The following is a 24,849-nucleotide window of genomic DNA, read 5'->3' on the forward strand; positions in this document are numbered from 1 at the left end:
CAAGGAACAGTTCAGTGAAAACAGACTCGGGTCGGGGTGGGGGTGCCTGGCTGGCCCAGTCAGTGGAGTGTGAGACTCTTGATCTCACGATCGTGAGTTCAAGCCCCACGCTGGGCGTTGGGCATAGAGATGACTTAAAAAACAAAAAACAACAAAACCAACAGGCCTGGAGAAAATTGGAAAATCGGGCCAACCCATTTCAAGGCCGCTTTTGTGCAGTGGTGTAATAGAGTTCTGTGTGTTCTGAACCGGGTCCTCTGGCTCCTTGTCAGCGTAGGGGCCTGTCTCAGCTGCTCCCTTCTCTCTGGTTCCTCTCCCGAGCCTGCGGGCCTTCCCACCCCAGAGAGAGGAGCCCAGCGGGGGGCCTCTGCTTTAATGACTAGGATGCTTGTCTTTAAAGTTTGCAAAGCCCTCGGCCTCCAACCAGTGGCCACTTTGGCCCCCTTCCTTCGGCACGCAAGAAAAGCTGCTGTCTGGTTGAGTGAGTTCTGCTATAAATCAAAGTGTCACCACTTAGCCAGTAGAAGTGATTTAATTAATCCGCTGTGTTGTCCCCTGAGCATCACTCCACCTGACTGCTAATCAACTTCCATCAGCAGGAGGAAAATGCAGGCCCCCTTTTTCTGAACCACATTGCATGAGATGAAGGAGGAGAAGGAGGGGAGAAAAAGTTAATTGCAGCAGGGGAGCTCAGACTGTCACGAGAAAAAAGTCTCTTGTCTGGCATCTGCCTCTTTATACACTGTTGTCCTCGTCTCGGGTGAGCTGCAGGAGAGGACCACGTTTTAGTGATATTAATATAGACATTATCTATTGTCCATATCTATTTATCAGAGATAATATCTTGCCTAGAAACCCATGACAGCTGGCATATTGCAAAGAGGAACCATTCTTTTGTCACGCACCCGGTATTTAGACCTTTGAAACACACATCACACACACAAAACCTTCACCGATAATCAGAAAAGACTGCAAGTTTATGTATCTATCTCTCGGGCGCAGGAACGTTTTTGACAAATGACCACCCCAATTTCCGTCACGTGCAGGCAGCATAAATGCAAGCCATTGCTCTGCAGTGTAATTAGGCAGATCTAGTTAATGCTGGTGTGCTTTGAAGGTGAGACAGGCTATTGTAATGAGAATCCCAAGTCCAGGATATTTGGAAGCCTCCCTTAAGAGCCTAAAACTTCCTGGAAATCTCTTCAGGAGTGGTACCTACCACGATGGCTCCATTTTACAGGTAGGAGGAACTGCGGCAAACAAGGGTCAGGGAAATTTCCAGAAAGTTGCAGAGCGTTCAGAGTGTCCTGAAGGTGGGATCCATCCCTTGTTGAGGGAGAGGAGGAGGCCCAAGATTCTGTGGTAAAACATGGGCTTATCTGGAGTGGGATTCTTTTCTGATTACTGTGCACTTATTCTATAAAAAGAAATTTATAGAAAGTCTCTTTAGCAGGATGAAGACCAGAAAATCTTTTATCTGATCCAAAAAATGACATCTTGCATCAATTATACATAAACTTTGGTTTTTCCCCACCAGAGAAAGCCCCCCCCCCCACCCCTGCCCCAAGCAAACACGGAACTCCTGCCCTGCTATGTGGGTGAGTCATTCTGTCTTTAAAGATGGGGTGGGGGCAGTGTTGGCCTTCCCAGCATGCTGTGTTGCTGCACAGATGTGCTCGGGATCAGAGCTTCTGCTCTAATAAAGTTGATCATCATATTTTTTTTAAAAAGAAAAAGAGGGTGCTGGAATCTAGTTGCACTAATTCTGAGAACCCAGGACATATAAGGACTTCCCTGGGCACATCCACACTTGGCCTCTTTATGTGCACCGCTGGGCCAGGGCCACCCCCAGCATTTTGAGACAGGGTGAATGACCGAGTGCCTCTCTGTTATTAGGAAGTTGAAATGCTGATTAATGCCGCATGGATATCTAAGGCAGCTTGCAAGGGGAAGAGCTGCCCTGGGGGGCGGGGGGGGAGGGGGAGGGAGAGGGTGTGTGTGTGTGTGTGTGTGTGTGTGTGTGTGTGTGTGTGTGTGTGTTCCGCCCGACACTAGGGGGCAGCACCGCCTCCTCCTGCCTTCGGATATGGCTTTTCTCCGGCCTGCAGGAAGGCTAGCGCTGCTGGGCAGAGGCATGCCTGAACAGCCGAAGAGTGCCCCCTCCTTGCCTAGGGTGAAGTCCTGCTTCACCTTGTCTGCTGCTGGGGTTGATGTCGAAACGGCTGGGTTTGAGGCCCCCACAGAGCTGGGTGGAATTCCGACTGCCACTTGCTGCACATCTGCACGTGTGTCCCTCTCTGGACTCAGTTTCATCTGCAAAATGGGAACACCCACCTCCCACAGTGGATGTCGGGATGAAACGACATCATATACGCAAAAGCCCTCAGCACAGCACTAGGCACATGGGAGCTGCTAAGTAAACGCAGCTTCCTTCTTGTCCTGTGCCTTCCCTTTCTTCCTTCCTCCCCACGCTCCTCCATTCTCCCACTGTTTGACAGGCGTGGATCCAGATCCAGCCATGCCAGCCTCCCTCCCTCCGAGGCAGGCTCAGGGCCCTGCGTCCCCCTCCCTCCCCTTTCAGCCCTTTGGACTATTCCGGACACAGTGAAGTGCTGTTCCCACGTGGACCCCTCGTTGAAGGGCTTCCCTCCACCGCCATCAAATCGCACTCCAGGCTGACGCCAGGCACATGGGGGCTGGGCAGTGAGCCCTTTATCGATGGTTTGGGGTTTTTTTTCATACACAATTTGGAAACATCTGTTCTGACATTTTCCGGGGTCGCAGACAGGAAGAGAACAAGGTTGATATTTCTCAGGTGCTGGTGCCTTAGTGCATCGGTAATTGGAAAGCAAAATGGTTCCTGTTGCCTCTCCATTTCATCATAAACATTTCATTTGAAAGAGAAGGCAGCATTATTGTGCCCAGGGGTTACATTGTATGCAAACAGGTATGCATTAAAGGCAAGTCTCCTCAGTGAGAAATGGCAGAGCATTATGAAGCCAGTGGCAAAGGTCTGTGTGACTTTCTTGTGGACAAAAGACCAGCCTCTGGTTGCTGACTGCAGCCCTCTTCTGCTTCCTTGAATTGGAAGCATATTTTCTTTTTTCTCAGTTAACCCCCTTCTGTAAATGAACACGACAAAGTTTGTGCCCAGAGGTTCACTGAGGGTCGGCAAGCAAGTGTATTTGTTCAAAAACCATTTACTGAGCACCTAGTCTGCCTGGATCTGTAGCAAGTGATAAATAAGACACCACGCGTGCCCTCTTGTAACATGATTATAGCGCAAAGTGGTGTCCCCACGGGCAAGTGAATTAACATTACGGGAATGCAAAGAGGGAGTCAGGAAAGGCTTCACGAGACATTTGCCAGGCAGAAGAGGAGGAAGGAGCTTATGGGGCAGAAGGAAGAGCTTCTGCCTAGACCAGAAGATGTGACAAGTTGCTGGAGCCATCAAACAGCATCGTTGGATAATTCTATATGCCTGTATGCTGACTGCTCTAAAGCCCATCAGCTCATTGAATTCTCCAACATCCTTCAAGTGCTAGCTTGGTATTATCCCTGCTTTTCAGATGATGCTGGGAGATGCTGCATTGCTTGGCCAAGGTCAAGGCCAACTAACGAGTGGCGAACTGAGATTTCCCCTCAGGTCCGCCTGTCTCCTCCCCACCCCCACCTGCCCACTTTCCCCCCGACAGCGCACTGCTTGGTATGAGTCTGGCGTATAGGATGAAGCTGCAGAGGTGTGGGGACCGCAAAGGACTTTGCGTGCTGTGCTACAGAGTTTGGACTCTCTCCTGTAGGCAGAGGTTTTTTAAGTGGACATTGATTCCATTACCCACGGGAGATGGATTGGAGGAACACCCAGTGCCGGACTGCAACCCGGAACCATGACTGCCCGTCGGATTCAAGGGCCGCCCACCCCGCTTCTGGCCCAGCTTCCAGTATGGCTGGCTGCTCGGCTGAAAGAACAGATTATTGGGGAAGATGAGCCTCACGCGGGAGGTGGACAGGAAGCCTTTTTCTTTTCTTTATCTTTTTTAGCTAGGGTATGCTTCCTGTTGTTTTGCTATAAAGCTCACACAGGCATCTAAGTGTAAAAAAATTAAATGGCATGAAGGGCTCCTGGGTGGCTCAGTCGGTTACGTGTCTTGACTTCATCCCAGGTCATGATCTCGTGGTTTGTGAGTTCGAGCCCCGGTTTGGGCTCTGTGCTGACAGCTCGGAGCCTGGAGCCAGCTTTGGATTCATTCTCTCTCTCTCTCTGTCTCTGTCTCTCTCTCTCTGTGCCCCTCCCCTGCTCACACACACTCTCTCTCTCTCAAAAATAAACATTAAAAAAAAAAAATTAAGTGGTATGAAGGCAGAAATGAGAGCAAAAGTCTTCTGACTCCTCACTCCCAGGTGTAACCACTGGTAACAATTTCTTGTACAGCTTTCCTGAGATTTTGTGCTATATATGTATATATATAAAATGGTTCAACGTTCAGAAGGGCTTTTCTCTCTCCCACTCCTGCCCCCAGCCTCTCTGCTACCTTCTAAAGTCACTGTTTTCTTGCCTTCAGTCACAGATAGTTTATGCACATGCACACCAATACTTACATATGTTACTTTTCTTTCCGTGAAGGACAGCAGCTATATAGCATGCTACCTAACACTGTTCTCCTTCTTGCTCTTTTCTTTTGTGATAATATTTTTTAAAAGCCCAAAATTTAGATAGTGTTTACCAGGTACCGTGAGTTCTTTTAAGTGCTTTCCGTGCATTATCCCATTGCATCTTATGCCAGGGGCGCTGTTACGGTCTCCATTCTCTGGGGGAGGAAACTGAGGCACAGAGAGACTGAGTGACTCACCCAAGGTCATTGAGTGAGTGAGTTATCCCTGACCTGGGACTAGTGCTGGAATAAGGCAGGAGAGGGAGGTGCCGCGGCGTTCAGGTCTAGTCAGACGATGTTCTGGGTATTGCTTGTTTTTCGTTGTTTGTTTGTTTGTTTTTTGCATACGCTGGAGGCCTCTCCAGATGAGCACCTGCAGACTTCTTACTTCTTTTACATGGCTGGAGAATACGTAATTTCAGTTACTTCGTCCTTTGCCTGCTGGTAAATATTTGGTTGTGTCTGATCTCCTACAAATGCTGCTGTAGCTGCAGCATCCTTGCATGTACGTTGTGGAGTGTGCTAGGGCGAGACGTCTCTGTAGAATAAATGGCCTTGCCAGTCCTCGGGTGTGCATCCTTGAGATCTCACTGGCTGTTGCTGACCAGTTTGCTCTCCCCAAGAGTGCGTGAAAGTGCCGACCCCACACGCTCACCCGTTTCGGACATCCTCAACCTGTTTCATCTTTGCCAGTCTGACGGCTGAAAAATTGGCTCGCTTTAATTCACATACATCATGAGCACATTTTTTCTTTTCTCATGTGTTTATTGGCCGCTTATATTTCTTTTATGAACTGGTTTTTCGCGTCCTTTGTACATGTTGTATTTTGGCTTGGTCTTTTTTATAGAGATATATAAGAGCTCTTTGAACACTAAAGAAATGTGTTACAGATATTCTTCCAGTTTATTGTTTGCATTTGTACGGTTTTTCACCATACAGGAGATTTTAATTTCTGTGTAGTTGGATGTATTAATCTTTTCTTTATGGCTTTTGGGTTTTGTGTTTGCCTTTTCCTCTCCATGATTATATATATTTTTAATGACCATTTTTTTTTCTCCCTGGCCTTTTTTATGGCTTTAATTTTTAAATTGAACATTAATCCATTTAGAATTTATTTTTGTATAAGGAGTGATAGAGGGGTCCAGCTTAATTTTTTTGGCTTTCAGGGAAACCTGTTTAGACTCCTTGGTGCCCAGGCTTCACTGTGCTGGGCCAGCCACTAGCACGAGGGAGGGCCCTGGTAGGGACAGTTCTCGAAGGGAGGGCCACTCCCACAGCCGGCTGGACCCAGAGCAGCCAGCTGGGGGCACCTGGAGGCATGGGGGTGAGCCAAGCACAGAGCCCCTATCCCCACAGGCAGAGAAGCATATCTGATTTGTCTCCATGTTGCTAGTGCCTCTCCCAGGCCCCAGCACATATTTGCTAATTGTCCTGTTGTACGCAGTGAACTAATTCTGACCCCTGCTATGCTGCCGATTGGGCGCATGTGACTTTGGGACCTTAGCTCACTCCTTCACCTTTCTGAGCCACACTGTCCCTGTCTGTGACCACAATACCTACCTCCATGCGCTGTTTCAAGAGGTTTCTAGAGTAAAGGGAAAAGTGGATGTTACTGCACTTGACAAACCCTGAAAAGTGCTATGGGTGGAAAGTTGAAGCTATCAGCCGCCTCTTGATGATACTGTTGCTGTGTCTCAGACGTGTCCAGCCTGTAACTAATTTGGGTTGTAAGAATTACAGTCTATAGGGGCACCTGGCTGGCTCAGTCAGTTAAGCATCTGACTCTTGGATTTCGGCTCAGGCCATGATCTCGTGGTTCCATGAGTTTGAACCCTGCGTCGGGCACCGTGCGTTCTGCAGAGACTGCTTGGGATTCTCTCTCGCCTTCTCTCCCCACCCACCCCCAGCTTACACTCTGTCTCTCTCAAAAGAAATAAGTAAAAACTTTAAAAATTATTGAAAAAAAAAAGAATTACAGTGTATCTCCTTGTGGGACACAGTTGTTGTTGTTGTTGTTGTTTTAATTTTTAAATATTTGCTTTTGAGAGAGAGAGAGAGAGAGAGAGAGAGAGAGAGCGAGCATGCGAACAGGGGAGGGGCAGAGAGAGAGGGAGACACAGAATCCAAAGCAGGCTCCAGGCTCGGAGCTGTCAGCACAGACCCCAACGTGGGGCTCGAACTCACGAATCATGAGATCATGACCAGAGCTGAAGTTGGACTCTTAAACCGACTGAACCACCAAGGCATCTCTCTCTCTTTTTTTTTTTTTTAACTTGTAGTATGAAGAAAGGAAGCTTTCTAAACATTTTTTTCTGAGTGGGGTTCTTGTATCCCCCCAATTATTATTCATTGCTGTCCCCAAATCTCCAACACTTGGGAAAATAACAATGGGCTTGGAATGGGAAGGTCTCTGTCAAGTTGAAGCAGGTACCTACACAAAACGGACGGGGGGATTCGCTGCTGGTTCGTTTGGAATAAAGTCCTGGACGCTCAGGCTCTATTTGATCCTGGATGAGACTTGGGTCTCTTTCATGCCTCAGTTTTTCCCACTAGGTTAAAAAAGACACCTTACGCCAAAGCCACAATGGCCGTGTGAAACTAGTGGTTGAGAGGGTGGGTCCCAGAATCTGACCACCTGACTTCAAACCCCAGCTCCACTGTTTACTGGGTGACTGTGGGTAACTTACTTACCTTGCTTGTCACTTGGTGAGGTAGGTGAAAACCTAAGTACCTGAGTACCTAGGAGCTTAGAACAGAGCCAGGCACACAGTAGGTACTCAATAAAGGTACCTGTTATCATCTTCAGAGACGTCATTGGAATTGACAGCCTGTCACCCATCGAGGCATCTTTGGTCAACAGTCCCAGGTAGGTGCTGTAGGGAACTAGGGGCTGGGGCTACTGAAGAATTTAGAGGTCCTCAGAGAGCGTATCGATCCACTCTGATAAGAGACAGGCTGCAAACACACGTGGGAAGACTGTAGGCCAAGGGCTGCAAAACCCCAGCACCTGTAGGGAGGGGACAGATGAGCATCGTTCAGGAGAGATGCACACTACGTATATGAGTAGCAGGTACATGGTTGTGCATATTAAGTCGTAAAGGAGTAATTTTTTTCTCCACAAAGAAATGTGCTTTCTCCGTTTGTCTCAAAGCTTGCTCAGCTAGATTTCCTCACATTTGGTGGAGGCCTGGCTGCAGACCACTGGTTCTCTGTCGGCGGAAGAACGCCAGTGCGCGTGAATGATAATTGACAGCTGAACCTCAGAACCAGGGGGATGAAAGGGAGCCATGGGGTCTGGGCAACAGGGAGAGGGTGACCCCATCTTAAAGGGCAAGTACTTATGGGGCTAGAGTTCCTACGTCTTCAAGAGAAGGTGGAAATCAAGATTTTTTTATCCTTTTCACTTTTTGTTTAATTTATTTTTTATCTTCTAAGATTTTTATCCTGTTTTAATGTTGGATAAGATAATTTGAAGATACATGCTGGCCTCACACGGCAGGCCTGTGGGGTTGAATTTGGCCTGTGGGCCCCAGGTTTGCAACCTCTGCACATGGCCTGCCCCCTAAGAGCACGTACGTGCACATTAACGCATGCTGCGAAGTCGTCACATGAAAAATACTGCCTAGCTCAGCAGTTGTATTTTTTCCAGATCGCTAAAGTATTGTCTCATCACCACGTCCACCGTTTCAGCCCATAGGTTACCATGATCCCTCCACACAAAACTGCCTTTCGGGAAAAGGTAACATTGAAAGTCGAGTGTGTGTTCATACACTCTTAGGTCCAAAAAAGATACGCAGGGTTTGAAGTCGTGGGAGAATCCGTGCGGTAGCGATTGTGGACATTACCTGAAGGAGCGCACCCGTGTTCCCACCACACAATCCCCAACGGCCGAAAGGTGGAAACCACCCGAATGTCCACCAGCGATGAATGGGTAAGCAAAATGTGGCATGTCCTTGCAACAGAATAATAATTTAGCCATGAAAATGAGTGATGTGGCACTGAGCGATGTTCTAACATGGATGATCCTTGAAAACGTTACGCTAAGTGAAAGCAGCCAGCTCCAAAAGACCACATTGTGTGTGAGATATACGGAATAAGCAAAGCCGTAGAGACAGAAAGGAGATTAGTGGCTTCCAGGGGATGGAGGGAAGGGGAACTTGGGTCTAACTGCTGCGGGTATGGGGTTTCTTCTAGGGGAGACAAAAATGTTCTAAAATTAGATTGTGGCGATGGTTGCACAATCCTGTGAATGTACCCAAAAACCATTGAATTGTATGGCATGGGAATGATACCTCAGAAAGCTGTTTAAAGAGGAACATTACATGGTTCATTCACGTGGTGATCTTTGCCGCGTACCGGGACAGCATCAGTCACTGTCCGTCCCTGACTACAGAGGACAGTGATGATAATTACGACCTGTGGAGTGCGTTGGCCGTCGGCTGCTGTAGGCAAAGCTAAGTGCAGTTCAGATAACGGATCCCCGGGCCCTTATTACGCTGTTTACGGACATGTTCCGAATCCATATCCAGCACCAGAAACAGTCACGTTAATTTTAGGTCTGTGAGGACAGGGGAATTTTAAGAATGCCGGTGCCTCTTCCTATAATCTGCCTAGTTCCTGCGAGGGGAAGCCGGGGCCGCTGTGCCACCAGGCCCGAGTCACATGTGAACCCAAAGGATCTTGGCATGCGGCCACCCGCCCATCCTGTTTGCTACCAGTTGGGGGGTTTTGAGAGTGTGTGTGTGTGTGTGTGTGTGTGTGTGTGTGTGTGGTTAAGTTCTCTTTCTGGCTGTCCATCAGGCCTCCCCTTTACCTTCTTCAGCCCCCAACCCCATCCCTCCCGGAGCACTGCAACCCAGCCATGAGGGTGAGCTCAAAGTCCCCTACCATCTTTGTGAGTGAGAGTGAAGGAGGGCATCCAGCGAGCAAGACAAGTCCCAGCAGCCTCATCTGCTTTCCCTTAGCAGCCTCCTACTGTCCTCTCTCTCACTGGCTGTTCCCAGTGAGAGCATCCTGTGGAGAAGGGCACTGCTCTCCATCCCCCTTGCCAACTTCCCTCCCCACGAGCATAGCGTCAAAACCATGGTCGCCCTCCCGCCCTCCCCCACCCTTGCCCAGGACCTCAGACCACACCTGGCCGATTCCCCATTTGTATGTTTTTGTTCCCCCTCCTCTTCTCTGAGCTCTGCGGTCAGAACCCCCTCCTACTCCTTATGGCCTGCCCCGCTGTTTCACTCTGGACTGTCACTTAGCATGCTTCCTGCCTGAATAGGACGAGACCTTCTAATGAAAGTCCCTCTTCACTCTGGGGGCCCTTGACCGTTAATGGCCTCTGGAAGCAGATATTGTCTGACTTCCGGGAGTCTAAAGTGCTTGACCTGCACATAATTACAGAATGACCTACCAGACAAGGAAATGTTTGTTTACTCTCCGTCTCTGCTGCCCCTCCCATGTTGCTCCCCCAGGGGAGAAGTTTGGCCCTGTCGGTTCCCCCATGTCCACTGTGAGTCTTTCCTCTTGCTTCCCGTCCTGTAACCCAGCCAGGCGGTTAAAAGCAGATCGAGTGAGTGTTCTTGTTTGGAACATGGCTGAGCCATGCAGGTAGATGGCCTTGGCTTAGCCTCACCTGCAGTGGATATCCATTGAGCATGCCCAACATGTCAGGTGCCGTGTCAGGATGACATATGGAGACACGTCTGATGTGGTCCCTGCTCTCATGGAGCTTGTAGTTTAGAGGACATGTGCATAATGACCACGGTAACAAGTGCTTTTTTTTTTTTTTTAATTTTTTTTTTAATGTTTATTTATTTTGGAGAGAGAGAGACAGAGCCCGACAGAGCAGAGGAGGAGCAGAGAGAGAGGGAGACACAGAATCAGAAGCAGAGGCTCCAGGCTCCAAGCTGACAGCATAGAGCCCAACGCGGGGCTCAAACTCACAAACTGTGAGATCGTGACCTGAGCTGAAGTCAGACGCTCAACCGACTGAGCCACCCAGGTGCCCTGGTAACAAGTGCTATGATGGAAGAGTTCAGGGCACAATGAGAGCATCTGATAGGGAGACCTGGCCAGTGCTGCTGGGAGGTTGAGAGGAGGTCAGCAAAAGCCTTCATGGGCCCTTTTCTCATTAAAAAAAAAAAAAAAAAAAATTACATTTTGCAACTGCATTGGTATAAATTCATTATATATATAGAGAGAGAGAGAGAGAGTGATTCATCATTATATGGTTATTATTAGAGTCACTTTGTTCTGATTTTCAAAGAAATTAAACAGTTTTCCGTGGACCCTAGGTGCAGTACCTGCTGTGTATAATGGAGAAATTAGCCCTGGAAAAGGCATCCCTGAGGAGGAGACAAGTGAGTGGAGATCTGACGAATAAACAGGAGTTAGTTTGGTGAAGCAGGTGTAAAATGAGGTCTAGGCAATGGAAATAGCATATGCAAAGGCCCTGTGGTAGAAGGAACTAACACTTAAAGAGCATCAGTGAGATGTACTTCAGAGAACAAGGAGAAGCATGGATACTGTGAAGCTAGAGAGAAAGCAGGACCATGCGGTTGTGAAGAATCATTGTAACCTTTACCCCAGAGCAGTGGGAAATCATTGATAGGTTTCAAGTGGGGGGGGAGGGGGTTGAAGGACTCCTGAAAGTATCAATAGGAACAGGGCTGCCTTCCTTGGGACTGGGTTTCCAAAGCTGCCTGGAAGAAGCCTCCAAATGCTTGCAAATGAAAGGACACACTCTCCAACCAGCCTGCTTTCCCCAACCCCTACACAAATGCAAATAATAATTACGCAGCCCAGAATGCTCAAAGGGAACATTTGGTCTCGGTTTGCAACCCCAAGACCCGCAAATTCCGGGAAGAAACTAGTAAAACATCAACCTTGAATTTCACCCCTGACTCCAACCTCTTTCCTCTACGAGCGTATGTACCTTGGACCTGCGCTCATGGTTCACATCTTTGTTGGCTGCTGTTTAATTTGAGGGGTGAGGAAGTGATAGGGGGCCCAGAGGGCTATTTTAGGGAGCCTCCGTTCCTAAAGCATGTTGAGGAATTCATTCATCCTTCCGAATGTCCGCAGTCACACCTGATTCCTGGTGCAGATTCTTTCCCTTTGGCACAGCAGAACTTGGCAGGGGCTACTGCGTCTTACAATTTGTTGTCCTGTTTGGCTTCTTGAATCCCACCCCACCCTTGTTCCTGTTTTGTTCGATTTCCTTCCTCTCTTGTGCTGGGATTATTCCAGTTATCGTGGGAAAAAAAAGACGCAGCGTTTCACTCTGTCACCCAGTGGTTGTCTGGGTCCCCAGAGGTAGCACATCCTGTGACATCTGGCACAGAAGGAGCCGGCCGGTCTTCTCCGTTCCTGCTCTCCATTCTGCACACCTGGGTCTGAGTGCCATCTTCATTTTCTGGCAAAATTCGTCAGCCTTGTTGAGACGATAGTTGGTAATTAGTGTATCAACTATATGTAAACTCCCATAAGCTCAAGACCATGTCTTGTATTTATTTGTTCAGTATCCCTGCCGTGCCTAGCATAAAACAGCATTCCAGGGTCATGTGTTGGTTGAGTGGACAAATCCAATATTTCATAGGTGAAATGTTTCTTGGATCCCTTCCTCCCTCTGCTGCCCCAGGCCCTCGTCATCTGTTTCTTGGGCCGTTGTAATAATTTCTCATTTCACCTTCCCACCAATTCCCTAGACTTTTCAACTCTTTGAGCCCATAACTTCCACTTTTTGGCTCTAGTCGGTTTGGTGGGGCTTCTAGCATTTGGATTTTCCTGGACTACGTGCAGGTGAGGGTGCAGCCCGTTCTCACCCATCTTATATCATCAGTGTCTCTAACAACACCTAGCTCTTAATATACATTTAATGGTCTATGCTGAGTGAGTGAATGAATGAAAGAACGAATGAAGGAATGAAAAGGAAGAACCTCTAAAACTCTGCCAGCCTTCAGCTCTAACACCAGCCAGGATGAATTCATGCAAAATTCTTCTAGCTCATCATTTACCCGCGGTCACCGCAGGATCTTCCTCAAAGGAAGGATCCAGAAGAGTTGCAACATTAAATGAGTCTGCAGAATTCTGCATACTCTTTCCACGTTTTGAGAGTGACTGTGTACTTTAGCATTTAAAAGCATGTTTAGAAACCTTTAAAATGGAATTTTCTCTTTAATACGGAATTTCTCAGGGTGCCTGGGTGGCTCGGTCGGTTGGGCGTCCGACTTCAGCTCAGGTCATGATCTCAAGGTTCAACAGTTCGAGCCCCACGTTGGGCTCTGTGCTGACAGCTCAGAGTCTGGAGCCTGCTTCGGATTCTGTGTGTGTCTCTCTCTGCCCCTCGCTCGCTCACACTCTTTCTCTCTCTCTCTCTCTCAAAAATAAGTAAACATTAAATAGAATGTAATATGGAATTTCTCTTTAATACGGAATTTCCCAAACGCATTTGACCACGGAACCCTTGTTTCTCAGGGCATCTTCCAGAACTAGTCTTCCAAGCCTTACAAGCTAGATATGTACACCTGCATCCTTATTTATAACATATAATAACACAACGCCTGATGCCTCAGTAGAAGTCCCCTAGTCCCCGAATGCCTGTTTTGGGTCATCTCTAAGAACAAAAGATCAGTCCACAAAAACGTGCAGACATGCACAGAAGTGGATCTCTCTTCGAGGTCCTGATTTCAGTTTCTTCGGATATATACCCAGAAGTAGGATTGCTGGATCATGTGGTAGTTCTGTTTTTAATTTTGTGAGGAATCCCCATACTGGTTTTTCATTTTCATAATGGCTGCACCATTTTACATTCCCATCAGCAGTGCACGAGGGTTCCAACTTCTCTACGTTCTTGTCGACACCTGTTATTTTTTATTCCTCTGAGAGTAGCCATCCAGATGGGTGTGAGGTGATATCCCATGGTGGTTTTGATTTGCATCTCTCTTATGATTAGTGATGTTGAGCATCTTTTTATGTGCTTGTTGGCCATCTGTATGTCTTCTTTAGAGAAATGTCTGTTCATGTCTTTTGCCCATTTTGAAATCTGGTTTTTCGGGTTATGTTGTTGTTGAGTTGTAGGAGTTCCTTATAAATTCTGATTATTAACCCCTTATCAGGTACACGATTTACAGATACTTCCCCCCGTTCTGTAGGTTGCCTTTTCACTCTCTTGATTGCGTCCCTTGACACAAAGAAGTGTTTAAATTTGATGTAGGCCTATTTGCCTATTTATGTTTTTGTTGCCTGTGCCTTTGGTGTCCTACCCATGAAATCACTGCCAAATCCAATATCCTGAAGCTTTTCCCTTGTGTTATCTTCTAGGAGTTTTATAGTTTTGAGGTCTTTATTCCATTTTGAGTTAATTTTTGTATGTGGTATAAGGTGAGGCATTGAACTTCATCCTTTTGCATGTGGACATCCAATTTTCCCAAGTGTTGAACAAACTGTCCTTTCCCCCATTATGTAGGGAGGTAATTACTGATATTTATACCAAAGTTGAAAAGCACAAGGATAGTAATGGTCGTAGTGAAGGAGGGTATCTGTTAGCATTACCTGGACCATACAGACATCTTTCAACTAACTCTCCTCCCCAAATCTGGTTTGTCTGGGAGTAGGAAACCTGGGGACCAGCCAGGTGAATGTTGGAAAAGTTCCTAGTTGATCTAATACATACTCCTCTTATTCCAGTTAAAAACCTAGAACCAACAGAGAAAAGAAATCGTCATCTTGGTTAGAATGGCGACTGTACAAGGTAGAGACACCTTGCCCCACAGGTGTCCTCTTTCCAAACACTGGCCTCTGTTCTTCGTGGGTTTTCTGAAAGCAGGGCACACCTGTGCACCATCCGCAGGCTTGCAGGCCCCGCTGCCCAGGTACTGATGAGGAAGTGTCAGCTGCCCCGTACCTGGGCTGGCGGGGGAGCATCCCGAACATCTGCCTGCAGTCTGCACGCCCATTTGGATGGCCGTCTCGGGGGGAGAGCGGAGGAGGGGCAGCCAGAGGGAGGTGGGGAAGGAAGGACAGACAGCTCATTTGCGTGGCTGGCAGCAAGCGCAGATGTTTGTGGCGGCAGATGGCAGGCTGCAGCGGAACCCTCCACAGTACCCCTGGCCGACAAGGGGACATGAGAGGGAGAGAGAGACTGGCCAGGCTCCTCTGGAGCTGCGGTCTTGAACAGCAGCGTCCGCCTCTGTGTACTTAGTGTATACCCGTGCTCCTCCCCTCCCAAGCATCGATCCAAGACCAAGGGCATATGGGCCTCTTGGAGAGCCGGGTCTAGCTGCAGGCTTACTAGTGCTCTTAAACACTTGTGGTCGCGGCATTGTGTGGCTGCATTTCCGAATACCCACTCAACCTGAGCCTGCCAGGCTTTTCACATGGGCCACTGAGTGGGGGAGGAAGCCGCCCAGGGCATCTGGCGTTTCCTCCTGGAGGAGACTGCTGCACGGGCTGGCTGCTTGGCCCTTCCGAACCGGAAACCAAGGCCCCTTCAGATCAGGTGGAGGAAGAAAGAGGCCCAGGAATACCCCCGCCTGGGTGCGGCAGAGGCTGTGTTCCTTACTCTCAGGGGAAGCCTTATTCCCTGGCAGGCAGTGGTGGAAGCAGGGGTGGAGGGTGGGAGGTGAGCAGGAAGCAGAGCAGGGGCGTGGCAGATACCACCGCCACCCTCGTGTGCTCACGGCAGAGCAGGTGTTTCCCCAGGGACTCTGCTGGACTTCAGAGTCCTCAAGCCGGCTCTTCGGGAAGCTACCGCTGGCTGGCTGGGGTTGACCCTGGAGAGGGATAGGGAGAGCTGCCTTGTAGGGTTCCAGTCCTGGTGCTGCTTCGGTGGCCTCTGTGTCCCTGGAGGAGTCCCATTGCCCTTGGGATTTTAGTCGTCTCAGCCGTAAGAAGCAGAGTAGCCACTCCACGCTGGACTGAACCTTGAAGAGGTGGGTTGAGAAGCCACGGGGCCGCGAAATGGCTGGGGCCCAAGCTCAGAGTTCACTGCTCCGGAGTTCTTTCCCAGCCTTAGTGTGGAACCTGGGCAAGTGGAAGTCACCTGCGCTAGACTGAAAGGGAAAGTGCAGAGCAGGTGGGCGTATGCCCGACGTCACGAGTGACCGGGGAATCGCAGCGGCGACAATGAAAGCCAATCCCTGATTTCAGCATTGTGCAGCGTTAGGTCCCTCAGCTGTCCTAACCACTCTGTGACGTAACCAGTAGGATCCTTCCTTTTGGACACACCATGAAAGAGACTCAGCCAGGTTGAGTAACTTGTCCACACAGCTGCTGCTTCTACTACTCCTGTTACTGCTACAGGGCCAGGATTGGATCCCGGGCAACCTGAGCTCAAAGTCCGTGCTTCTAACCCCTCTGCGGTGCTACAAGACAAACCAGACTGACAAACGGTGGGTTCGTTCATCGAGCCCCGATGAGGCTGTGGTGAAGGACCCGCCCCCCAGTTACCTCTAGGAAGGACTGGAGGCCAGGATTGAGCGACAAGTTGGGGGCATTTTCCCCTTGTCCGTGTTTATTTTGTAGTGCAGAATATAGTTCCACGTTATTTGGGCTCATAACTCATTAAACAGAGAGGGCAACGTGAAGAGGGTCAGGGAAGGGAACCAAACATAAAGAAAGTGGGAAGGTCCTCAGAACCCAGAACCACTTTGAACGTGACCTCTTGGCTGCCAGAAGGCAACAAGCCTGCGGGGAACTGGTACTTTCTCCCCCGCGTGCATTTGTTCACTGAGGACCTGCGTGTGCCAGGCACCGTACCGGGCTCTCTGCTCTTTCCATGCAAAGCCAGGTGCGTCCTAATGCTCCGGCCCCACTGCCGCCTCCCGTCCGGGTGCCTCTGTGGCACTGAGGTCATGGCCACACACAGGGAGGAGCCAGTTCACCCCTCGGCTCTGATCTGTGATGGGCTGTTCCTCCAGAGCAGCTGCTGCAACAACATTTACTTTGTACGGCGGCCAAGAGAGAGGGAGAGCGAGAGCGCGCGAGCACGAGCCCACCCTATTCCAAAATGCTTCTGACAAAATCTGGCACTCCTGGTCCTCATCAGAATGCTGAACTTTGGAACCAATTAACATTCCACAGCCCTCGCAGGGAAGGAGAAATTCAGCCGAGACATGCTTCAGTTCACAACCACCACAAAAATAGCTTCTCCCGGGGAAGACACACTCTGCTAACAAGGTCACTTTTGTTTTGCTTCCCCTGCCATCTGGCTGAGTGGCACCAGGGGCTGGATTTGGTGCCGGCTCATTCTGCCGGGAGTGGATGGGAGCCGGGTGGCGCTGCAGAAGGCTTCGCAGCCTCCTGGCAAAGGGTGCCGGCACAAAGTTACCTTCAGACGTCCCTCGGCGAGCACGCGGGCAGATGGAGCCCCGGTTTCACCCAGCCCGACTCTGCTCTGAGCTCCGAGCGTGCAGAAGGTGTGACACCAGCAGACAGCAACAAGCAGGTGGGAATCAGAGGAGAGCGACAAACACGACAGGATGGGAAAGCTATCTTCGTCTCGAAAAACATTCCAGAACCCGATGTAATGCTCGCTCCGGAGCGTTGGAAGTCTCAGTTCCAGCAGGCGAACAAAGAAGCCTGATTTTGGTTTTGTGGGGTTTTTTTTTTTCCCCCTTCTTTCTTTTTTTTCTTTCCTTTTTCCCTCTTTCCTTGTACTTCCAAGATTCCGCCTCCATCAGTTGTTGATCGGGGGTGGTCAGTAACCTGCCTTGGCCTCAGTTTCCTCATCTGTAGGATGGAAATCCCCTCACAGACCACCTGCATGCTGATGTGTGAGAAGAGGTGGGGGCAGCCGTTGCCTGGGGGCGCTCGGCCGGCTGGGGCTCTCGGGGAGCTGGGGCACGGGCAGTCCTTTGTGGCCCAGGAGGGCTTTCCTGCAGGCAGTCGAGTGCGACCCCCCGACCGCCCTCGGCAGAACTTCCACACGACATAAACGATCTGCCCACAGTTACTCTGTAAGGCGTAGACCTGAGACTTGGGCACAGCGTTCGGCTTACAGAGATGCTGCTGCTTCTCCTCTCCCAGTGATTTCCAATCGTTTAAATCAGGAGACTGTGAATATGCGCCGAGAACTCCCCGGGCCCCCCCCCCGCCCCCGACTGCAATAAAAGACCCATAAGGAAACTTGGCTTTCCAGGTGAATTGAACCTGGTCTCCGAGGAGTGGGAGGTGAGGAGTGGCAGGTGCGGGGAGGCTGGCGAAGGGTCCTGGGACTCCCTGCTGTGTCGCCGCTGCCCCCTGGGGAGAGGGGGTGAGCCGAGGGTCCCACTGTCGCAGATGGTTCCTGGACCAGAACGGAGCTCTGACATCTGACATAGGATTGAAAGGTTGGTAAGAGCCCTGAGGCCACTTGTGAGCACTAATTGGTATTAGGAGTGAGCCCCTCTCTGCTGCTGGGGCAGGGGCTTGTCCCGCCTGCCCAGTTGCATGGAGACGCCTTTGCACTGACCCCAGCAGGGAACATCAGGGGCAGGCCGCTGCTCCCCTCGGGCCCAGGCCCGGTTCACCTGCTCCCTTCTTTTGGCCTGCCTCTGCCCTCCTGCCTTGGTAGCCCCCCCCCCCCCCCCCCCACCGATCTCAGACTAATTCTGTTTACTCAAAGGTCTCCCCGAAAGCACCTGCTCTTCTGTATCCATGCAGCACATACTTACTATTAACTCTATGCCAGGCAGTGTGCCCGACTCTTGGTATAAAGCAAAGGAGGAAAGAGACAAGGCTCTTACCCTCAGAGGGCTTTCAGTCTAGCGGGGAGCTAGACACTGAACTCAAAGAACGGGATGGGGTAGAATCGGGGGAAGAGACTGACTTTCTAGGTCAAGAAATACAGGCCATGAGAACATCTCGAAATAGGAAAAAACTCTGGTGGCTCCAGAGTTTTCTACCCCAAAGATACATACTAATACCTTACCTTGAAGCTAAGTTTAAAACAGCACTTTACAGGCCTTTGGGGAAATGAGCGTCGTCTCAACCAAAGACCGTGTGACAGAGTTGCTCACGGAGATTGGGGCTGGTGGCTAAAGCCTACACGAGGCCCTCCTGCACCCAGCCCCTGGGAAGGAACTTGGACCCCGCCACAAAGGAAGGACAGGGAACTCATGGGCCCGGAGGTCACGGGCCGGGGTAGAGCGAGCAGCGTGCGATGAGAGGAGGCAGGGGAGGCCCAGTCTGGAGGACAGAGCTTCTGAAGCGGGACTCTTGGGGTGCATGTAGCAGGATTATCTCAGGGGCTTGTTGCCAATGCAGACGCTTGGGTCCCTCTCAGGCTTGGAACCTGCTTTTGGGCAAGCACCCTAGGGGATTATTTGAAGCACAGGGCTCCACAGTCCACACGGATGGCTTTCTGGATCTTACCCTCGATGCAGCGGAGGCCACTGGAGGTCTTGGAAAAGAGAAACAATGCATTCCAGTTTTAGAGACGTCCTTCCTCTCGGGTAGCAACCGAGGGAGGGCGACAGACCCTGAGACGGCCAGGACAGAAGTCCGTGTGCCCCCCTCATCGCTTTGCTTCCCCACCAGTAGTACCGGGTGGACTAGCTCCTGACCCCAGTGGCCAGTCCCAGGGCACCTGCCGATGCCCCCTGGTCACCTAGACCCTCATGCAGTGGCAGGTGGATTGACACTGGCCCTTGGATTGTCCACTGCTCCTTTAACATCTCACACAGTCGCTCGCTGTCACCACAGCAGTCGGTTGCCCAGGGCAAACTGCCACGTCACCTGTCCGGGATGGTTTTGACAGCACTGGGCCCGGGAATGGGGAGAAACTTTCAGTGACTCTCATGGTTCTCTCCGGCCCTATGAGTCTGTCACATGAGCTCAGGTAGGGAGGAATCAGTCAGTGAGACTGTCACCTCTCAATAGGTCAGATTCCTCACCCTGGGTCCAGGTGACCGCCCCCCTCCCCAGGGCTCCTGGCTTGAAGATGAACAAACGAGGTGCTGAGTATATCAACCCGTCCCACTCAGAGGGTGTACCAAGTGGCTTTTGACTCAGGCTGCTGCCTACCAAAACCAGCCTCCCTCTTTCAGATAAATGACAAATTTTTCACTCTCCCCGCATTTTCAAAGAGAGGCTGACAGAGGGAACGTTGCGAATCACAATCAGAGTTTCCTGCCGCAGAGCACACAAGATGAGAATTGATCTCAAACCTTTTACTGTCATCATTTACTGAGTGCTGGAAAGACATACACATAAGTCAGCAGAGAAAAACTCAGAATCCTGGTCTCTGGCTGCCTGTCAGCAAGATGCCCAGGTAATGTCTGAGACCGGGAGACCGGGAGCAGAATCAAGCCGGAACCCAGCCCGGCCTCCTTAGGTTCCAGAAATATCAGCGAGATCTTTACCTCCACCTTCCTTATTCCTTTAATCAACGCTACGGAGGTATAGTTTACCTACGATAAATGGCACCCACGTCAAGTGTACAGGTTGATGTTTTTTTTTTTTTTTTTTAAATTTTTTTTTAACGTTTATTTATTTTTGAGACAGAGGGAGACAGAGCATGAATGGGGGAGGGTCAGAGAGAGAGGGAGACACAGAATCTGAAACAGGCTCCAGGCTCTGAGCTGTCAGCACAGAGCCCGACGCGGGGCTCGAACTCACGGAGTGTGAGATCGTGACCTGAGCCGAAGTCGGCCGCCCAACCGACTGAGCCACCCAGGCGCCCCTACAGGTTGATGTTTTGACAGATGTCTATATCCGGATCACCATTACCTCAGTCAAAATGTAGACTCTTTCTGTCTATCACCAGAATTCCTTCCAGCCTCTCGGAGGTCAGTCCCCTTTTCACCTCCGACCTCAGACAACCACTGATCTGCTTTCTGTCACGGTAGTTTTATAATTTCAAATAATAGACTCAGACCGCATGTAGTCTGGTGTCTGGCTTCTTTTACTGGCTTTTGAGATTAAGCCACACCCCTGCATATATCAGTAGTTTGTTTCCTTTTATCGATGAGTAGTTTATCTGTTCACCTGTTGTTGGACATTTGGGCTGTGTCCGGCTTTTGGCTCTTAGGAATAACGCTGTTACAAACACTTGTGTGCAAGTCTTTGTGGGGATGTGTGGTTTCATGTCTCTTGGGCAAATACCCGACAGTAGCTGTTTTGTATGGTAGGTGTATATTTACGTGCTAAGATACTGCCAGGCCTATTCCTAACAAAGACGCACCATGTTTACATTCCCACCAACAGCGGTAGGAGTTCCGGTTGCTCCGCATCCTAGCCAACACTCAGCGTGGTCGGTCTTTTTCATTGTATCCATTCTAACGGGCATGTGGTGGGGTCTCACTGTGGTTACTGTTTGCATTTCCTGGATGACTAGCGTTTAAACACCTCTCCATGTGCTCACGGGTCATTCATATGCCTCCTTTCAGAGGGGTCTTTTCTAATCCTTTGCTCATTTAACAAGTGAGGTTATTTGTTTTATGAGTAAGTTGTAAGGATTCTTGATAGATTCTGACTATAATATTTTGTCAAATATATGTATTTTCTTTCAGTCTGTTGCCTTTTTTCCCCCATTTTCTTTTTTTAATTAATTAATTTAGAGAGAGTGCCCATACACACACACACACAGGTGGGGGAGGGGTAGAGGGGGAAGGAGAAAGAGAGAATCCCAAGCAGTCTCTACACCATCAGCATGGAGCCCATTGTGGGGCTTGAACTCATAACCACAAGTTCCTGACCTGAACCGAAGTCAGACGCCTAACCAAACTGAGCCACCCAGGTGCCCTTCCTCCCATTTTCTTAACCCTGTCTTTCACAGAGCAAAATTTTAAATGTTGATAAATTCTAATTTATCACTTGTTTCTTTTATGGTCTGTGTTTCTTTTGTCTTACCTTAGAAATTTTTGCCTACTCCCAAGTTTGTAGAGATTTTCTTCTGTTTTCTTTGAGAAGTTTTATACTTCTGGCTTTTACATTTATGTCTGTGATCCATTTCTAGTTAATTTTTTGTGTATGGGATGTAGTAAGGTTGAATGTTTATTTTTGCCATGGAGGCATTCAGTTGTCCCATCACCATTTGCTCGCAAAAGTTTTTTTGTCCTTATTGAATTACCTTGATGCCTTTATCAAAAATCAACCGGCTATATACCTGTGGATATATGTCTGAATTCTCTGTGCTGCTTCATTGATGTGTGTCTAACTTTTCAGTCAATGCCATATAATCAGGTTAAGTCCTCCAACTTTGTTCTTCTCTTTAAAAAATTGCTTTGTCAGGGCGCCGGGGCGGCTCAGTTGATCAAGTGTGTGACTCTTGATTTCGGCTCAGGTCATGATCTTGTGGTTCGTGAGATCGAGCCCTGAATAGGGCTCTGCGCTCATAGTGCAGAGCCTGCTTGGGAGTCTCTCTCTCTCTGCCCCTCACCCCTCTCTTTCTCTCTCAAAATAAATAAATTAACATTTGAAAGTTGTCTACTCTAGGTCATTTGCATCTCCACATACATTTTAGAACGAGCTTCTTTCTACGTAGATACTCCCCTGCAATTTTGGTTGGGGTCATGTTGAATCTATTGATCTATTTGGGGAGAATCAACATCTTAACAATTTGATTCTTCTCATCCATGAGCATGGTATAGCGTCCTGTGATTTTAGTCTTTTAAAATTTCGGCAGTTTCGTAGTCTTTGTTATTTAAGTTTTATACACACTTTGAAAAATCTATTTCATGCTTTTGGGTATATTGTAAATGAGATTGTATTTGTTATTTGCTTCCAGTTGCTCATTGCCTCTTCCTCCCACTGCTCCTGCCCTTCCTCCTTCTTTTTCGGTTATCACCTCCTCCTGGTTGTAACCTGACAGTAAAGTCTTAAATACATCTTTTTGTCCTTGACACTACTCGTATTTAGGGTTTGAAAAGATCTTAGTTGATGATTTGGTCAAGAATTGGCATTGGTGCTACCCTACATAATTGTCTCTTATTTCAGAATTTATGCCATAATCCTCACCTCATGAAGCCATCTTCTTTCTTTAAAAAAATTTTTTTTAATGTTTATTTGTTTTTGAGAGAGAGAGAGCGCGCGCGCAAGAGAGCGCACACACAAGTGGGGGAGGGGCAGAGAGGGGGGGAGACACAGAATCCGAAGCAGGCTCCAGGCTCCGAGCTGTCAGCACAGAGCCCGACGCGGGGCTCGAACTCACAGACCACGAGATCATGACCTGAGCCGAAGTCGGACGCTCAACCGACTGTGCCACCCAGGCGCCCTGAAGCCACATCTTGTTTCTATCACCTTCCTCTTTTTTCGTAGATCCCACAGTCACACCTCCTCCACGGAGCCTTCAAGAAAGATGTGACACATTCTCTGATATGTTTTCAACATTGAATCTTTCTGTACTCACCACCACATTGATTGAAAGTTGGTTATCTAACTGATTGTTCAGAATGAAGGGATTTTACGTTATTTACCTCTTATATGCCTGTATTCATTTCCTAGGGCTGCTGTAACAAGGCACCAATGAACTGGGTGGCTTAAGACAACAGAAATTTATTTCCTTGTGGTTCCAGAGGCTAGGGGTCCAAAACCAAGGTGTCGGCAGGGCCGTGTTCCCTCTGACACCCGTAGGGAGAATCCTTCCTTGCCTCACTGGCTTCTGGTGGTTCCTAGCAATTCTTTGCGTTCCTTGGTGTGCAACCTCATACGTCAATTTCTGCTTCCATCCTCACATGGCATTCACATGGCCTGTATCTGTGTTTCTTCTCTTCTTGTAAAGACACCAGTCCTACTGGATCAAGGGCCCACATACTCCAGTATGACGTCATCTTAACTAACCACATCAGCAATGACTCTATTTCCAAGTAAGGTCACATTCTCCAGTAGCGGAGATTAAGACTTCAACATATCTTTGGGGGTGGGGGACACAATTCAAAACATAACAATGTCTTAGCTCACTCTTTGTCTCAAATACCCTTCCTCCTTTTCTTCTCTTGAAGAGTTACCTGGAGGACCCAGTTCAAAATTCACCTTCTCAGTTATTTTCCTGAATTCCCCAGAAGCAATGAATTGCTTCTGTTCCTGTCTTTATAACATCTTGCATTTCTGTTAGGCAGTCTATCAACACTGTGTGCAACCTGAGGGCAGAAGCTACCTTATGCATCTGGGAATAGAGCTCCGAGTCCCAGAATCCCATACAGACCACCTCTGTGGAGTAGCCATTCCAACCATGGAAATTTCAGGCACATGCTCAAACAGTCTTTAATCTGTAGAGTTGTAGATTAATGAAAAAGACGAGGAGGCTTTGGGGATTCTGTGTTATTTAATTTTCTATTTTAAGAATTTTATCATTAGGAAATACTCTGGGTAACGTTTGGGGGTCCTATCTGTCTTCTTATGTAAAATTACTTGTTCTGGCTGACTACCTTACATTCAGAACATAAGAGAAAATAACCTAATGCGGTATAACTGAGTCTCTCGTCCTTGGCACTACAGATATTCTGGGCTGGGTTATTCTTTGTTGTAGGAGGGCTGTCCCGTGTATTGTAGGATGTTGAGCGGCATGTTGACCTCTATCTAATCGGTGCCAGTAGCAACCCTCTCCCCAGTGTGACAGGCAAAAATGTCACATTGCCAAGCATTCCCGGGGCGGTGGGCAGGGGGCAGCCTCACCCCCACCATCACAGTTGAGGGCCGCTGTAGAATCTCCTAAGACAATTGAAAATCTTAATGTAAAAGTTGTAAAAAATCATCCCAAGTTCTCTTCGGTTCGCTTTCTGGTTAACACTCTCCTTGACTCGTAAGGCCGCTCGCTCTGCAGCAGGACCACTGGCACGGTGCGTAGACCGCACAATTCGGCTTTTCCTTGCTCCTGCCTCTGTACATCTGGAGCCTGGGGGTGGCCTCATTCACACAGAGGGGAAAATTAATGCCCCTGCTTATCATAAAGACTCCAGGACTCAAAGATCGAGAGAAACGAAGCCAGCACTCAGGCACGCAGAGCCGTATAGACTTCATTCTCGATGCCCCCAGAATCTTCGAGAGCCCTTGCTGAGTTCTTCCTGGAGTCATTGAACTAGAAGAAATAAGATTGTGGTTTTAGAAGAAAGACTAAAAACCGGGGGTGGAAATCTTCTGGAGGAAATTTCAAGACCGAATGTGGAAGGGCGGGCTTGGGAGGCCTCGGGCGGTGGCCCCAAGCTCTCCGGAACCAGAGTTGCTTTCTGCAGCGGCTTCCAAATGTGGTCAGAGGAGGAGGCAGCCCTCGTTCGTGGGCAGACCA

At 49.0% G+C, this 24,849-nt stretch overlaps 1 protein-coding gene and 1 long non-coding RNA gene across 2 annotated transcripts in view; both read left to right on the top strand.

The window, feature by feature from the left end:
* SPRING1 (SREBF pathway regulator in golgi 1) overlaps positions 1–24,849 on the top strand; it is a 122,756-nt gene that overhangs the window by 39,463 nt on the left and 58,444 nt on the right. The window lies entirely within an intron of this gene.
* On the top strand, positions 17,735–20,686 carry LOC121010282 (uncharacterized). The gene is made up of 2 exons (XR_005781074.1): positions 17,735–20,068; positions 20,314–20,686. It is a non-coding gene; the product is annotated as an uncharacterized LOC121010282 (long non-coding RNA).

Source organism: Herpailurus yagouaroundi, unplaced genomic scaffold (assembly GCF_014898765.1).
Source record: "Herpailurus yagouaroundi ecotype Mexico unplaced genomic scaffold, PumYag 191, whole genome shotgun sequence".
Lineage (NCBI taxonomy): Eukaryota > Metazoa > Chordata > Mammalia > Carnivora > Felidae > Herpailurus > Herpailurus yagouaroundi.